Consider the following 15,744-nt stretch of genomic DNA (forward strand, 5'->3'; position numbering starts at 1 on the left):
TCTTAAGTCTGTGTTTTCATCTTGCTTATAGATTCTTCAATTGTGCAAAGCTTTTAAATTTAATTAGGTCACATTTATTTATTTTTGCTTTTATTTCCATTACTCTGGGAGCTGGGTCATAGAGGAACTTGCTGTGATTTATGTCAGAGAGTGTTTTGCCCTTTTCCTCTAGGAGTTTTATAGTTTCTGGTCTTATAGTTAGCTCTTTAATCCATTTTGAGTTTATTTTTGTGTATGGTGTTAGAAAGTGTTCTAGTTTCATTCTTTTCCAGGTGGTTGACCAGTTTTCCCAGCACCACTTGTTAAAGAGATTGTCTTTTCTGCATTGTATATTCTTGCCTCCTTTGTCAAAAATAAGGTGTCCATAGGTGCGTGGATTTATCTCTGGGCTTTCTACTTTGTTTGATTGATCTATATTTCTGTCTTTGTGCCAGTCTATTCAGTTCAGAACAATGGTTCTCAAATCTATCTGCATGATCATAGCATCTGGGGGAATTTACAGATGTATGGTGCATGAGTCCTACTCTATGTTGATAAAGTCTTTCAAGGGTTGAGGCTATAAAAATCATTATTTTTCTAAAATGATACTAAGGTGATTGTAATGGGAAGAGAGGGCTGAAAATCACTGGTGTAGTAAATGATTCTACTACTATATTTGATAAAAATTCTTTAATATACTTTAAATGCACTATAGTAACAAATCAGTGAATTAAGATGTGCCATAGAAAAGGAAGGGGCAGGAGGCTTGGGATGACCAGTTATCATGAAAAGTCATAAAGTAACCATTGTTTTCTGCCTTCCAAAAATTTTAAGAACTTTGTCCTTTTTTTTTTCTTTTCTACTCCTAAGCACCCTTAGTCTGACTACAGGAATAGTGATAAGCTATTTCATTGTGAATTTTAGAAATGGTTTACTATGTATACATGGTCTAAGCACTTTTATGTTCTTTCTTTCAGAGATGCTCTTGAACTGAATCCCTTCTCCTCTCATTCCCAAGTCAATATGATAAGAATACCCAACTCAAGCCCCAAAACAAGATTAGAGTCTACCAAACACATCCCAGGGCCTCTGCATTGGAATTCAAGGCAAGGATGTGAGGCTTCCTGAAATTCTCCTTGAAGCTATGTGGAGACTGTGTGGTCAACTGGCTCCTTTCCTTTCAGTGCATCCCAAAGCTGTGACGTGGGATGGAGAAGGAAAAACCTTAGATTACTCTCTATTTTACTACTGATATTTTTATTTTTGTCTGGGTCCTGTGTCCAATTCGTCATGAACAAATAAAAAAGCTCTATTACCTTTTGAAGTCCAGATACGGAAGACAAAGGATTTGGAAGGGTGAGATGGAGGGAGCAATAAAGGGAAAGAAGGAGCCAAGGAAGGAAAGAATATAATCCATTTGATTGTAGGATTCATGCTGTAATCACTCTCCTCCTCCATAGGATTCAGTAATTTTAAATGACCTGAGTATGAGTAATTGTGCAACACATGGTTTAAATTATCATTAAACCTTCAACCAGTTTAAAAATAAGAATGGAAGTACCTATTTCAAAGCCATTATATTTTACTCCTAATGTTAAACTTATTGGATTTTTAAAAAATCAGATGAGTTCTGCAACTATAAATGGATTCCCTTTTCATAACAAAGTTCCTAATGCAAAAACTTTCTTAACTATTACGGTCTTTTATTCAAGGTCTCCAAAGCTTTTAACTGAGACTTAGGTTTAAAATTTAGAAAAATCAACCTTACTTCTCAACCTATATGTGAAAGTGAAGTTGGTGCCACAGTAAACAGATTTCTTCCTTATTTATTAAACATAGTTATTATGCAAAAAAAAATTGTAAAACCAAAAATAAATCATTGTAACAGGGAATATGGAGAAGTGACTGTGTATATGTCTATACACAAACACACACACAGTTTATTTCTATGAACCAATGACAATAATTCAAATACCTTGCTAGTAACAAGATGTGTTTAGATACATGTCCTGAATTTAATAAATATAATCTATCATTTTCTCTTCATTTTAATTCTGCCTGCCACTGCCTTTGTAAATGACCCTGGGAAAAAGCATTTAACCTCCTCTCACCTTAGTTTTCTTTATATTTAAAATAAGGCTCATAGAATTTGCTGTCACCACAGAGACATTTTCATTTCCTTCAAGAACTAGTTTACTCTTAATAAAAACTTTCTCTGTACTGAATTTTTCCTGTGACTGCAATAAAAATGTAGAGAGGACTTACTGCAGTGCCTTATCAAAACAGGTTTTAAAATAATAATCTGAAAATAATGGAAAAGCATTCAGTATTACCCAATTTATGTATAAGTACACTATATTTTTTGATGGAGAATTAAGCCCTTTTTTATATGTAAAATATGTTTCTTCAGATTCTCCACATTTCATTAGAGTTCACCATACATTATGCTAGATTGAAATTTTTCCTAGTTAGCATTGTTTTCACATAATGGACTAAATCATAGATGAAATTTATTGTGTACTCTGAGATACTCTGGTTGTATGCCAGTTCCTTAAAATTGGTCATAGCCTTTTAAATTTCTTGTGAAATAGACAAGTACAGATATTAATGTACAGCTTGATTTATGATAATCATAATGTGGTGGTTCCTATGGCCTCATATATTTAGATTTATAGATTAAATTTATGGAAGGGTTATCCCCCAGTCAAGGTATATGAAGCTATTATCTGGTAAACTAATTCTAGTTTTCTCAATTATGTGGTCATGATATATATTCAGTTGAAGCCAGTGGTTCTTAAATAATAGTATGTAATAATAACATAGAAAGATATAAAAAGGAAGATTTGTAGGCAGCAATTGTCTGATTTTAATGTCTGGATTGGAACCCAGTATTATGCATTTTGACAATCACACTTATAATTTTAAAGCAGATATATCCTGTATAACAATCTGAATAATATCACTGTAAGCTACACTCAAAATTACCAGTGAACATTATTGGCATAAAAAAACTATTTCCATTAAGAAGACTTAAATGGCAAAGTTTCATGAATAAAGTCAGTTACATTATCAAGTATTAAATACATTTGTGTAAAATCCAATACCATTCTCACTAATCTTCAATTGTGGTTATTTAGACAATCATTCAATTAATCATGAATTCATACTTTAAACTGACCTTGATCTATCTCCTAGTTTTACTTATAATATTTCTCTATAAAGGAACCTTCATTAGTATGACCTGTATATCTGGGATTTCAAATCTACTTGTCATCAAACCCTTACTCTCAAGTAAAGGAATTTTATTTCCACAGGTAAAGGGCACTTTCTTGCAGTTTCCTTATTACCCATATCTGGAGTAATTCTAATAGGTATTCCTTCTATTAAAGTCAACAGGGGCACTGGTTTACCAGTAGTGGATTAGGAATTGCAAAATTTACTATGATTCCTCCACATGTGAGATTTTCCCCATGTACCTATACTTGGGAATTTTGTTAACAATATGTTCTTATACATTTCAAAATTTAGGAAAATGGTAACTGTGTTTTCCAGAAATGCAGCTACTTGCTATTAAATATCCTCCTGGTTAGCTAGGTAAACCTTTCACTCCTTTAATATGTTTTCTTCAAATGAATGACAGTATTTTTCTACTCTGATTAGAAAGAAGTGAAATGTATCCCCAAATTCTTACCCACAGCATATTTTTTTTTCTAAATGAAGTTAGTGAATACAATACTACTGTAGTATATCTTAAACAATCCAATGATGTTTTATAAATTTTACACTAACAGTGGAAACAGTGGCAGGCTTTATTTTGGGGGGCTCCAAAATCACTGCAGATGGTGACTGCAACCATGAAATTAAAAGACACTAACCCCTTGGAAGAAAAGTTATGACCAACCTAGACAGCATATTAAAAAGCAGAGACATTACTTTGCCTACAAAGGTCGATCTAGTCAAGGCTACGGTTTTTCCAGTAGTCATATATGGATGTGAGTGTTGGACTATAAAGAAAACTGAGTGATTAAGAATTGAGGCTTTTGAATTGTGGTGTTGGCAAAGACTCTTGAGAGTCCCTTGGACTGCAAAGTGAGCCAAACAGTCCATCCTAAAGGAGATCAGTCCTGGGTATTCATTGAAAGGACTGATGTTGAAGCTGAAACTCCAATACTTTGGTCACCTGATGCGAAGAGCTGACTTATTTGAAAAGACCCTGATGCTGGGAAAGATTGAAGGCAGGAGGAGAAGGGGATGACAGAGGATGAGATGGCTGGATGGCATCACCAACTCAATGGACATGAGTTTGAGCAAACTCCAGGAGTTGGCCTTGGACAGGAAGGCCTAGCCTGCTGCAGTCCATGGGGTCGCAAAGAGTTGGACATGACTGAGTGACTGAACTGAACTAAACTGAAACATAACTTTAGAATTTTTACTTATAAATATTAAATTATTGTTGAATATAATCTTTTCCACAAAATCTATTTTTTAATGTTTAAAATGGTTTCATAGCATTAAAGATGGTAACAACTATGTTATTAAGACCTTTGAAAGTATAATAATTTTTCTACACAATGTAGCTCTAGCATTGGAAATATAGATAAAATACTAACTTTATAATAAAAGAAATGTTACTTTTGTAACATTGGAAATCTGATCAAAATGAGTCACAATTTATCTTTGGCTTCAAGTGGAAAAAAAAGGCGAGATTGGGTGATTTCAAATAAATTGAGTATATGAAGTGTGAGTTTGTTCAAGATTTTTAAACCTAAATGCATGGTCAGTTTATTCATTATTAATTAAGAATATAATAGTGTTCTTCCTCTTTCTATTTATAACTCTTTTATCTTTTGGATTGAACAGCTATTCTGAAATATAGGCTGAATGAAATTGTGACTTTTCATAAAATATTATTTACATAAAACCTTCCCTGATTTATGTAAGGCAACTTATCATCTATTTTACATTAATTTCAGAGCAACATGTTCATTTATGGAAAAGGAGAGAAGTATACAAAAACTGATGACTTACAAAAAGATGTCATAAATAACCAGACTATAAATAAATCAGAAAATAACTAGGATAGTGAAACAATTTTACAATGTAAAATGTTTTATAATAAAGGGAAAAGGATAGCTTATAGCTTTGAAAATTTCCCCTTCATAAGCAGAGTGGTAAAATCAGAACTACTGATATGAAAAGTTGCTTTTATTTAGTGAATGAAAGGTATATCAAAAGTGATTCAAATCATATATAAAAGCATCCTGAGAAGCTTAAAAACATGTATGCAATATAAAAACTTCAGGCAACCTACTGAATCCAGCCAAATGGTACCAAATTCTTAACTCCCATTAAAAAATGATAGCACATATAAACCTCTTTTTTATATCTCCTGGATAGTCTTCCACAAAACTAGCACTAAAATATGTTGTTATGATGACTGTTTCATAGTCATTTTTATCTATGAAATGCTTTAATCTTGCAAAAAATGTATAAGCCTTAAAGATCACTTTTTACTCATTACTGAATTATATTAGATATGAAAACAAAATTTGGTATTTTTTAAAAGCATGAATCAACTACACCATATATACAACATAGCCACTTACAATTACATGATTAATCAAAGCACAGAAACTAGTTTAAGTGGGAAAAGTTGGAGAATTTTAAAGCTAATTCCAAACAAAAAGAGATAAATTATTCAAATTGGTTTTAAAGATGGGAATTTTCCCACTGTACAGCCTAATTCACTTACTAAAGAGTTCTTTGAGATCTGATCTGGAGACTGAGTGTAAAATGCTCTGAGGACTTTCATGGTATCCTACCAACAGCATAGCCATCACCTTCTCACTATCACGATCAAAAGAGACACAAATGTAGAGAACAGAATGTGGACAGGAGGGGTGGGGAGTAAGATGGGATCAATTGGGAGAGTATGATTGTTGTATATACACTACCAGGTGTATAATAGATAGCTAGTGGGAAGCTCTATAACACAGGGAGCTCAGTTTGATGCTCTGTGATAACCTAGAGTGGTGGGATAGGGGGATGAGGAGAGGTTCAAGATGAAAGGGATATATGTATTCACTTTGTTGTACAGCAGAAACTAACAAAACATTGTAAAGCAATAATACTCAAAAAAAAAAAAAAGGAGTCATTATTGAGAATTTATTCTGTGCCTGCCACAGGGGTGAGCATATTATATGCATTTGTTCATTGTTGATGAATGGCAGCTGCTAACTATTACTTGTATTCTCTCCATTTCATAGCTTCAGAAGCCAAGGCCATAAGCAGTTAAGTAAGTTTTTTAAGGTCAGAAGATGGTTGCTTGAAAAACCAAAACCTGAAGCAGACTGAGAGATGCTACACCATCATGCTTTTCCATTAGGTCAACATAAGACCTATATCACCTTCTATTGTCATTATTGTTTTTCTCAATTTATAAGATGATTTCAGGTGCAGGCATGTGAGTTAGTCTATTTCAAAAGAGCAATAAGATTCAGAAGACTTGATGATTCACCAAGGGTTGTCTAACTGGTAAGTTCTACCCTTTAACTATAGGTCACAGCTCCTTCACAGAGCTTTGCTCTTCAGACACTGACTTCCCCTTTCAGACCGTGGTGCTCCTTCATTGTCATGATCAGCGGAAGTGTTCAGCCTGAGATGTCACCCAGTTTAATATCTCAAGTCCCTAGCACATGACTCCCTGCTAGTTCCCTTAATAATGATAAGGTAAAGAACACTACAACCTTCCCTGGTGGCTCAGCTGTAAAGAATCCTCCTGCAATGGAAGAGACATTGGTTCAATCCCTGGGTGGGACAAAACCCCTGGAGAAGGAAATGGCAACCCACTCTAGTATTTTTGTCTGGAAAATCCCACAGTCAGAGAAGCCCAGGAGGTTACAGTCCATGGGGTCGCAAAAGAGTCGGACATGACTTAGTGACTAAACAACGATAACAAAGAACACTACACCTTGTGATAGAATCACAAAACATCAGACTCAGAAAAAAATTTCCATGCATATTATCCATTATTGTTAAACAAGGATAATACCACTTAATGGGAGGAGATAGAATCTTCAAGGAATCATTTATGTTTTCACAGTATCTTCTATTTATTACGTTTTATCTTCTTTTTATGCTTAAATGAGTGATTCCACTTCAGAGAACATCACTTCCATATAAGTGCAATTTTCCTTCTTCCATTTTTGCCATTGCATTTGAACTATGGAGAGGGAACTTGTATTAACAGTCACTTGGTGTTGTTCAGTTGCCCAGCTGTGTCCGACCCTTTGTAACCCCATGGACGCCATGCATGCCAGGCTTCCCTGTACCTCACCATTCCCAGAGTTTGCCCAAGTTCATGTTCATTGCATCTGTGATGTCACCCAATCATCTCATCCTCTGACACCCTCTTCTCCTACCTGTGATCTTTCCCAGCATCAGGGATTTTCCAGTGAGTCATCTTTTCATATCAGATGACCAAAACTGAAGCTTCAGTATCAGTCCTTCTAGTGAATATTCAGGGTTGATCTCCCTTAAGATTGAAGGGTCCGGTCTCCTTGCTGTCCAGTGGACTCTCAAGAGTCTTTTCCAGCACCACAGTTAAAAGCCATCAATTCTCTGGCATTCTGTCTTCTTTATGGTCCAGCTCTCAAAACCATACATGATCACTGGGAAGACCACAGCCTGGACTATACAGACCTCCACTGACAGAGTAATGTTTCTGCTTTTCAACACACTGTATAGGTTTGTCATTGCTTTCCTGCCAAGAAGCAACTGTCCTCTGATTTCATGGCTGCACTTACTGTCTGCAGTGATTTTGGAGCCCAAGAAGAGGAAATCTGTCACTACTTCCACCTTTTCCCCTTCTGTTTGTTGTGAAGTAATGGGGCCAGATGCCATGGTTTTTGATTTTTTAATATTTAGTTTTAAGCTGGCTCTTTCACTCTCCTCCTTTGCCCTTGTCAAGAGGCTCTTTAGTTCCACACTCATTCAGTTCAGTTCACTCAGTCATGTCTGACTCTTTGCAACCCCATGGACTGCAGCACGCCAGACTTCCCTGTCCATCACCAACACCCAGAGCTTGCTCAAACTCATGTCCTTCGAGTCAGTGATGCCATCCAACTATCTCACAGTCTGCCAGCCCCTTCTCTTCCTTCCTTCAATCTTTCCCAGCATCAGGGTCCTTTCCAATGAGCTAGTTCTTCACATCAGGTGACCAAAGTATTGGAGTTTCAGCTTCAGCATCAGTCCTTTCAACAAATATTCAGGACTAATTTCCTTTAGGATGGACTGGTTGGATCTCCTTGCAGTCCAAGGGACTCTCCAGAGTCTTCTTCAACACCTCAGTTCAAAAGCATCAATTCTTCGGTGCTCAGCTTTCTTTATAGTCCAACTCTCACATCAATACACGACTACTGGAAAATCCACAGCTTTGACCAGACGGACTTTGTCAGCAAAGTAATGTGTCTGCTTTTTAATATGCTGTCTAGGCTGTTCATAGCTTTTCATCCTAGGAGCCAGTTCTTTTAATCTCATGGCTGCAGCCACCATCTGCAGTGATTTTGGAGCCCGCAAAAAAAGCCTCTCACTGTTTCCATTGTTTCCCCATCCATTTGCCCTGAAGTGATGGGACCAGATACCATGATCTTAGACTGACTACATGATATAAAATTTCAAATTATATGCAGAAAAATGAAAAGTGCATATGTCAGAAATTTTCACTATGTGTATTCATTGAACATAGTTCCCTCTGCAGTTAAACAAGTTTATGTGTCAACTACTTTTGATTTTTCTTTTAAGCTTATGTGTCTATTTACTTAGAAAATAAAGCCTCTTCTCTTCCTCTTGGACTTCCCTTGTGGCTCAGCTAGTAAAGAATCTTCTTGCAATGCGGGAGACCTGGGCTCAATCCCTGGGTTGGGAAGATCCCCTGGAGAAGGGAAGCCTATCCACTCCAGTATTCTGGCCTGTAGAATTCCATGGACTCTAAAGTCCATGGGGTTGCAGAGAGTGGGGCATGACTGAGGGACTTTCACTTTCTCTTGGAGGAATTTTTATCTTTCTATTTGGATTTGCTCTCATGGGACTTCAAACATGAGCAATGTGACAACCCAAACTACACAGAGTGGCCCTGGATATTTTAATGATGACTCATAAATTTTTAAGCTTTTAAAAATTATCTTTTTGCTTTTCTGATTTCTGTGGATTCTGTCACTGTCTGTCTCTGAAAAAGTCCAGGCCCTAGGTCTGTTATCTTCTAGGTTGTTCACTTCATATTAAAAAAAAAAAAATCTCTTTCCTGACATACATTGCCCCACTATATCCACCCAAGCAGTCATCTTTACAATTTTGCTGTGTCTCAAGAGGGCATAACAGATGTGGAACTGTATCAGCTAAACACATTAGGATCCTTAGGGGTTGTTGACTTACAGGATATTTTTTATGCAATACAAATAGATCTTTTCAAAAACACTTTTGTATTCCACTCTCCTCCTTCCAGTTCTCTGCACTTTAAATATAATATAGATATTTCAGATATCATTTATCCAAAATTCCAAAACCAAAAGTTCTGAAAAATATGTTTTTTGTTAAATAAGTCACAGACTCACTGGCAGCAAAACCTAATTTGATGTGAAGCTATTTGTCCAATCTAAAAATGAACATTTTGTTGTTGTTGTTAGAAAAATTATTTATTTATCTTGGAATCTTACTTTAGGCATCTCTGAAAGTGATTCACAAAATAAAGTATGCAAAAATCACCTTTCTAAAGTATAAAATAGTTTGAGTTATCAAACATAGAGACCCTGTATGATATTTAAGAAGCCTAGCAAAAGTCTTCTGTGTGTTTTCTTAGATGGATGAAATTTTAATGTCACTAGCACTTTACTCTTGCACTCTCAGAGTTTAAATTCAACAAATAAAACATAACTAATATTATGATAGGTATTAAAGATACAAACATGATTTGCTCTTGACTCTGGCCTTCATTTGTACTCATGCTAAAGTTTTTGCATCCTCTTGATTCTTTGAAAACATGACATCTGCAAATTAAGAGGATTTATTTTAAGATTTCAACTATAAAACAAAATAAAGCATTTTGTACATACTTTTCATTAAGTAAATTATCAAAAAATGGCAATCGCTGTATAATTCCCTAAATTTCTAAGATGTTTGTGTTTCTGTAAGAAGAAAACCAAATTCTTGGAATAGTCTTCCCTAGCTTTTCTGAAAGTGAGTGCATGTTTGTCAACTCCCCTCTATACCCATAAGAACAAGGCACTGAATAGAAGACCCTATGAGTTATGCTTGTATTACAACTCTGCTTATTTGAATACTGTGAATTCTTTATATATACAAGGCTAGCCTAAAATGTAAGCATTTAGTTAGTTTTAAAACTTTAAAATTGAAAACACAATCCTGTATTTTTCAATTGCCAGATGAAATATTCCCTTCCAAAAAGGGGGTGGGGGAGAACTCTTCAGAAATTGAACTATTTTGTGACAGCGGTTATTTTTTTCTTTCATGATTTATTTTTCTACCTGCACATGATTGCGTTATTTTTCTTTGTAAATCCAAATGCCTCATTTGGAATCTACTCCCTTTACAGCCACTATAAAAATTGCTTCTACTCTGATTAAAGCAATTTGCAAATGTTGGACATCATTTCAGAAGCATAACATCAATTAGAACATCAAGATCATATATTGAGTTGGAAAAATTCTTAGAAATTCTGTAATGCAACACTTTAATTTTACAAATGAGGAAACAAAGGTTTTAAAGAATCTTCAGAGAAGGTTTTGATTCTTTTGATCTCTGGCAAAGTTCAAAGTAGATACCTGTCTCCTACCGCAGAGTCTGAAGTTCTCCAAAGTCCACACTGTTACCCCATTATTCTCTGCCCTACTGTGTAAAATGTCCATCTTTCCTTATATAATATTTCTATATAATAAATTCAGTTCTTATGACTTTCAGTGGTAAATTAAGTATATCTTAGGTCAAAAATTTCACTTTACTTCCCACATACAAAATGATTTGAGGAACTATAATTCTGCAGTGACATATTTCATTTTCTTGGGCTCCATATCTCTGCAGACAGTGACTATAGCCTTGAAATAAAAAGTCTTGCTCCTTGGAAGGAAAGCTATGACAAACCTAGCCAGCATATTAAAAAGCAGAGACATCACTTTGCCATCAAAAGTCCATGTAGTCAAATCTATAGTTTTTTGAGTAGTCATATATGGATGTGAGAAATGGACCATAAGAAAGGCTGAGAGCTGAAGAATTGAGGCTATCAAATTGTGGTGCTGGAGAAGATGCTTGAGAGTCCCTTGGACTATATGTAGATCCAACCAGTCCATCCTAAAGGAAATCAACCCTGAATATTCATTGGAAGGACTGATGTTGAAGCTGAGGCTCCAATATTTTGGCCACCTGATGTGAAGAGCAAACTCATTGGAAAAGAACCTGATGCTGGGAAAGGTTGAAGACAGGTGAAGAAGGTGGCAACAGAGGATGAAATGGTTGGATAACATCATCTACTCAATGGGCATGATTTTGAGCAAACTCCAGGAGGTGGTGGAGGACAAGAAAGCCTGGTGTGCTACAGTCCATGGGGTCACAAAGAATTGGCCATGACTTAGCAACTGAACAACAACAACAATTCCAAATCTGCAAGAAGTTTTCTGTATTGAAACCTTGTAATTTATAAAACGTTATGACAGCTGACGTTTTCACAAGGTGCTGTTGTTGTTGTTCACTTTTCCCACAAGTGGTGCTAAATAATAATTAGCACTTGGACAAAGATTCATAACATTGGCCATAAAAAAAAAATCAGGAAAATTATATGGTGACTCAAAAGTCCATTAAAATAGTCACAAAGACTTCAGTTAAAATGCCAAAATAAGTCCATGCTTTGATGTGAATCAAACACACAGCAAAAGATAAGAGAGAAAAATAGAAAACCCAAACAAAATTGCCATCCTTAAAAATAAAACAACCAGATCTGTTACTCTAGAAATGAAATTGAAATGTTGAGCAGTGATCAAGGCTGTCACTTGGGAGACAACTGGGAGAGATCATTATAATATTTGATTCTGAACAAAGGGCTTGAATAGATACAGATCCCTGGGTTGGGAAGATCCCCTGGAGAAGGGAATGGCTACCCACTCTAGTATTCTGTCTTGGAGAATTCCATGAACTACATAGTCTGTATATAGTCCATGGGGTTGCAAAGAGTTGGACATGACTGTGAGACTTTCACTGTCACTTTCTTTCAGATATAGATGGAGACAACTCAAAGAGATGAGTAATCAAATCAATTAGATAATAAATGAATAAATAAACCAATTGAAATGAACAAATATATAACTCACATGGAATAAATAATGCTAAAAAAGATACTCAAACTATATGTAGCATATACTTATTCCAGATGCAATTAATTTTATAAAATGAGTGACAAACTTCTATACAAATACTTGTGAAATGAATGAACAGTGAAAATCTAAAGCATGAAATTTTGTAACAAAACTAGCAGAAATGAAATAAGAACAAGTGATATGAAAAAGTGAATTAAAAACCTATGAAATAAAAAATATACTTATTTCATAAAATATCAGTAGGATAGCCACAATCTCTCAGAAAACTGGAAGATACTGACAATTCAACAAACAGTAACAATTTTAAAAGCCTCTATCAAAATAAATAAATAAATAAAAGCCTCATCATATACCTTCAAATAGGCTCTGAATTGGGCAATGGCTGAGTTTTTAATTTGAAAGTATGTTCCTGGCACAGAGCAGGATCAAAATAAACTCACATGTAGACACAGCATAATGAATTGAACAACATGAGAAAGAATGAGAAAATTATTTTTAAAAATCAACAAAAATAAAAATAGCATACCAAAAATAACTATAAGAAAAGGATAATTTAATTAACAAATGTGCTAAAAAAGGAGTAAATCAATACTTTCCCATTGGTTAGGGAAAGTACTGTTAACCTAAAGTATAACAACCTGTCAAACTGCCATTCAAGTGTGAAGACAAAATAAAGATTTTCGATATCTCAAGAGATAGTGATGCTATCACACAAGACTTCTCATGAAAAAATTCCCTAATGGGCATATTCCTTCTAGATGAAATAAGAAGCAAGAAAGAGTGTATAGGGCAAAAGAAAACTTGATAAAAGATGTTATAAATATGTTTAATTATTGACTACAAAACAACTGTGTTTTGTGTTTAAAAAACTCACACAAATTTCAAAGTAGTGATGCATGATGCTATTACACACATTTTTCAGTGGATGGTTAGAGTATAATAAGAGCTTGTCAGGCTTTGGATGGGAAAGTCATGTAGAATAAATTTAGATTTAAAGGAAAATTATAATTTCTTATATGGGGTAAAATTTAAAAAATTGCAAAATAATTTACACATATCATTCTTTGTAGCTTCTAAATTATCAGAACAAAAGATAAGAGAAGAAGAAAAGAAAAATAAAAAAAAGAAAGAAAAAGGCTGAAAAAGACAAAAGAAGCAATAGAAATTCTAATCAATCTCATAAAAGTTATAAAGGGATACTAAAGATTATAAGAAAAATGATGGTACTCAATAAGCAATGAAAATATGATTTAGAAATAAGTCCAAATATTTTCAGAATCTAGGTAGGTGAATGCCCTTAACATATGACATTGGTATTCAAGTTGTTTTTTAAAATCAAGCTATACACTGCCTTACAAAGACATGTCTAGTGCTCGCTTCGGCAGCACATATACTAAAATTGGAATGATACAGAGAAGATTAGCATGGCCCCTGTGCAAGGATGACATGCAAATTCGTTAAGTGTTCCATATTTTTCCCTATTAAGCTACCAATGGTATTTTTCACAGAACTAGAACAAATAATTTCACAATTTGTATGGAAATACAAAAAACCTCGAATAGCCAAAGCAATCTTGAGAAAGAAGAATGGAACTGGAGGAATCAACCTGCCTGACTTCAGGCTCTACTACAAAGCCACAGTCATCTAGATAGTATGGTACTGGCACAAAGACAGAATTATAAATCAATGGAACAAAATAGAAAACCCAGAGATAAATCCACGACACCTATGGACACCTTATCTTTGACAAAGGAGGCAAGGATATACAATGGAAAAAAGACAACCTCTTTAACAAGTGGTGCTGGAAAAACTGGTCAACCACCTGTAAAAGAATGAAACTAGAACACTTTCTAACACCATACACAAAAATAAACTCAAAATGGATTAAAGATCTAAATGTAAGACCAGAAACTATAAAACTCCTAGAGGAGAACCTAGGCAAAACACTCTCTGACATAAATCACAGCAGGATCCTCTATGACCCACCTCCCAGAATATTGGAAATAAAAGCAAAAATAAACAAATGGGACCTAATAAAACTTAAAAGCTTTTGCACAACAAAGGAAACTATAAGCAAGGTGAAAAGACAGCCCTCAGATTGGGAGAAAATAATAGCAAACGAAGCAACAGACAAAGGATTGATCTCAAAAATGTACAAGCAACTCCTGCAGCTCAATTCCAGAAAAATAAATGACCCAATCAAAAAATGGGCCAAAGAACTAAACAGACATTTCTCCAAAGAAGACATACAGATGGCTAACAAACACATGAAAAGATGCTCAACATCACTCATCATCAGAGAAATGCAAATCAAAACCTCAGGTACCATTACACGCCAGTCAGGATGGCTGCTATCCAAAAGTCTACAAGCAATAAATGCTGGAGAGGGTGTGGAGAAAAGGGAACCCTCTTACACTGTTGGTGGGAATGCAAACTAGTACAACCGCTATGGATAACAGTGTGGAGATTTCATAAAAAACTGGAAATAGAACTGCCATATGACCCAGCAATCCCACTTCTGGGCATACACACCAAGAAAACCAGATCCAAAAGAAACATGTGCACCCCAATGTTCATCGCAGCACTGTTTATAATAGCCAGGACATGGAAGCAACCTAGATGCCCATCAGCAGATGAATGGATAAGGAAGCTGTGGTACATATACACTATGGAATATTACTCAGCCATTAAAAAGAATTCATTTGAATCAGTTCTAATGAGATGGATGAAACTGGAGCCAATTATACAGAGTGAAGTAAGCCAGAAAGATGAAGAACATTACAGCATACTAACACATATATATGGAATTTAGAAAGATGGTAATGATAACCCTATATGCAAAACAGAAAAAGAGACACAGATGTACAGAACAGACTTTTGGACTCTGTGGGAGAAGGCGAGGGTATGCTGTTTCAAGAGAACAGCATTGAAACATGTATATTATCTACAGTGAAACAGATCACCAGCCCAGGTTGGATGCATGAGACAAAGTGCTCGGGCCTGGTGCACTGGGAAGACTTTGAGGGATTGGGTAGAGAGGGAGGTGGGAGGGGGGATAGGGATGGGGAATATATATAAATCCATGGCTAATTCATGTCAATGTATGACAAAACCCACTACAATATTGTAAAGTAATTAGCCTCCAACTAATAAAAATAAATGGAAAAAAAAGAAGATGTATAAAATAAAACCATATATTTAGACTAAAAGTAAAGTAGTAGAGATATGGCACAAAGCTCTGATAATATTATCAACTAAAATATTAAGGAATATTTTATTAAAATTTTTATATTTTTATTAAAAATATTTATATTATATTTTATATTAAAAATTAAGGAAAAGAAGCAATAGAGGTTAAGCAAGGCAATACTACTATAATATGTAC

The 15,744-nt window shown here is 35.1% G+C and overlaps 1 non-coding gene across 1 annotated transcript; it reads left to right on the forward strand.

Annotated features, from left to right (window-relative positions):
• Positions 1-13,728: 13,728 nt before the first annotated feature.
• Positions 13,729-13,835, forward strand: LOC139034971 (U6 spliceosomal RNA). Its single transcript, XR_011487532.1, has one exon. It is a non-coding gene; the product is annotated as a U6 spliceosomal RNA (small nuclear RNA).
• The last annotated feature ends 1,909 nt before the right edge of the window (positions 13,836-15,744 follow it).

This window comes from Odocoileus virginianus, chromosome 4 (assembly GCF_023699985.2).
Source record: "Odocoileus virginianus isolate 20LAN1187 ecotype Illinois chromosome 4, Ovbor_1.2, whole genome shotgun sequence".
NCBI lineage: Eukaryota > Metazoa > Chordata > Mammalia > Artiodactyla > Cervidae > Odocoileus > Odocoileus virginianus.